Below are 2828 nucleotides of genomic sequence, written 5' to 3'. Positions count from 1 at the left end.
ACACAAAACTTTGTGTGTAGGAAGACTTACTACAAGGACCACAGTTCTCTAAATCGAGTAGTGCAATCCAAAAATCATAGCAGAGTTGTATGTGTTTGCTGAGTTTCCTCTTTTAGGGGAGAGTTTGATAAAATAATGCTTATTTTGAAGAATAAGCGTGAGAAACAGGAATTATTGAAAAGAGGCTTACACTACTGGTCACAAAAATGTTAGAGCACAGTGGTCATCCGCATCGTGCGTACAGGCCTCATAGGCTGACCAGATAGGTGTCCGGAAGTAGATCAGAAATGTGGAAACGGCTCTGTCTCAAAGGTGGCGCTCAGACCTGCTAGAGTTGTGGATGCAGACAGAGCACTTGGTGAATTACATGAGCATCATGGGCCAGCCTTCTGGAAACAAAAAAATAACCCACTTCTTTGGTCAGATTAATTGAACACAGATCAAATATTTAAATGTTAAAAACATAACCACAAATTCACTGAAGAAAAATCGGAGGCCTTTCTGAACAAACCGCAGTGATAACAATTGGTGCGGATGAAGACAGAGAAAGGCTCGCTGTTCCCATGGTCAGAACCTCGCTGCCTCCAGAGGCCGAGTCATCCGTTCGCCTTTCCTCCCAGTCCCCATCGAGCGCGGTCAGTCGCTCTCCCACATTCTCAGTTAAAAAACGTCTCATTTGCTTTTCCTTGATTGTTGCTTCTGTTTCTGAGAATTTTTTTCTTATTTGAATTGCATGTTTTTATTGTTTACTTGGTTTTCTATGGAGTTATTGGTTCTTTTATTGATTTGTAAAAATTCCTTGTATATTAACTCTTTGTCGTGTTTTGGGAAAGTGTAAAAGCTAAGATTTTAGGAATTATAGAACAGCCATAAGTAACGTTGAAAGACAGCAAACCGTGAAAACCAGTAATGTGTCCAACGCGTCCTGTGTCCGTAGCTCCGCCGCATGCAAGAGATGATCGCCAGGATGCAGGCGCAGATGCAGATGCAGATGCAGGGCGGAGACGGCGACAGCGGGGCGCTCGGGCACCACGTGTGAGGCGATGTGCGCCTGTTGGTAAGTCGGGGACCGGCCCTGTGTCCACCAGCCCGGACCCCAAGCAGTCGTCACTGACGTCTGTTGTTGTCATGTCAGCTTGAATATAATGACAGGCTCATCCTCCTTAAGTCTTATTGATGTTTTGCATTTTTGAAGCTCTGTCATTAAGTAACATCACTGGCCTTAGAGGAGGAGGGATTACCCCTAAAACAGAAGCCACTACTTTGCCGCCTTCTTTCTAATAAAGATTTTTCATATTTTCTAAGCTTACAAACATGATTAACATTAAAAGAAAAACTATATATTAAAATACTTTTGTTTTACAATTGGAAGTTTGTTAATGCTGAGAACATCTCTTCAAAGAGAATAAAAAAGTGTTATCAAAATAGCTTATGCAGATAAAATAGAGACGCCACGAAGGGGAAGAATGATGCCCTAGGTAGGCGAGGGCTCCCTGGATGGAGACTGTCGACTTCCAGCTCCTTGAGACAGTGCTGCTCTCTGTCTGGCCTGGTGTGCGCCGGCCGCCCTGCTTGAAAGGAATCCACAGACACCGGGGACTCCAGGCAAATGTCTGCTGTCCTGCATCCTCTGGAAGGGTAGGTGTTCAGAGTTGTCCAGGTGGCCAGTCCCATCACCTCCCAGAGGAAGAGAGTGAAAGGTGAACATCAGACAGAGACCTGAGAGTCCAATGGAGAGAGCAGTCACGTGGAGCTGGGGTGCAAGCAAACAAACCTAATGCGGAGATATGATTAGAGCTTGAAGGGGAGAGTGTGTGTGAGTCAGCAGTGATCTGGGGAGGAAAAGCTGGGCACTGGGTAGATGGTCTCCACTGCAATTGAGGGACCTCATCCTGAGAGAACGAGAGTGTCCCCGAAAACGGGGAGGCGACTTGAGGTAGCTGACACACGTGACAGGGCAGATGAGACGGAAGGCAAGGAGTCCAGAGGCCTCCAGGACAGACAGTTAATGCAGGACCTAGAGTGACCTGCTGGGGCATTGGCCACCAAACTCTTGTGCAGCTCTGTTGGGAAAGGCGTTCACTGTAAAATACAGTGTGTATCTGGGCAGACACAGAAATACGTAAGTGCGGTTTGGTAAGTTCTCGTGAGGGAACATCCACATCACCCCCACCCGGGCCCACGTTGGTTGCTGCACTTTCATCATCACGTTGAAACTTCAGAGTAGTCCCGAGGGTGTGTGCTGAGTTCAGACGCACAGGTGGAGAAATTGATGCTGCTCGAGAGTTGAACACTTTGCCTGCGGTCGTGTCACTCGCCGAGTGGCAGCCTCCTGACTGCAGCGCTGATTCTGCGTGACCAGGTGTTGGCGTCTGGAGTGACGATGACGGCACAGTGGGAACAGTCAGGGACTCTCGGTGGGGCTGAGGCAGGAGGGAGTGATGTTTACCCATTTTCTCTGGTCTTGTTTCCTTTTAAAATTATGAATTATGAAAATTTTACTCTAGATACATACAGTTAATTTTTATTTCTGTATACTTTTGTGGTACTTCCAATTTCCAAGAGCCTCATGAATGGCGTTTTGATTTAATGTTGTGATCATATAAACCCCAAACTTCTGTTCAGCTTACGCCCTCTGTTAAGGAGAAAAGTGATGCTGTTGATGATCAGAGCAGCAAACGTTTTGTTTCCCATTTAAATGTGTTTTCGTTTGTTTTTCTAGAAAACACTTTCCTGGAGAAAAAGAAAACATTCCAGACGGTAATATAGCTGCGTGTTTTCATGAGATCGTTGGAAGGCTACCCATCCACATTTTGCAGAACCTGTGC

This window comes from Propithecus coquereli, unplaced genomic scaffold (genome assembly GCF_000956105.1).
Source record: "Propithecus coquereli isolate 6110/MARCELLA unplaced genomic scaffold, Pcoq_1.0 Scaffold743, whole genome shotgun sequence".
Taxonomy (NCBI): domain Eukaryota; kingdom Metazoa; phylum Chordata; class Mammalia; order Primates; family Indriidae; genus Propithecus; species Propithecus coquereli.
This window is presented reverse-complemented; position numbering follows the sequence as displayed.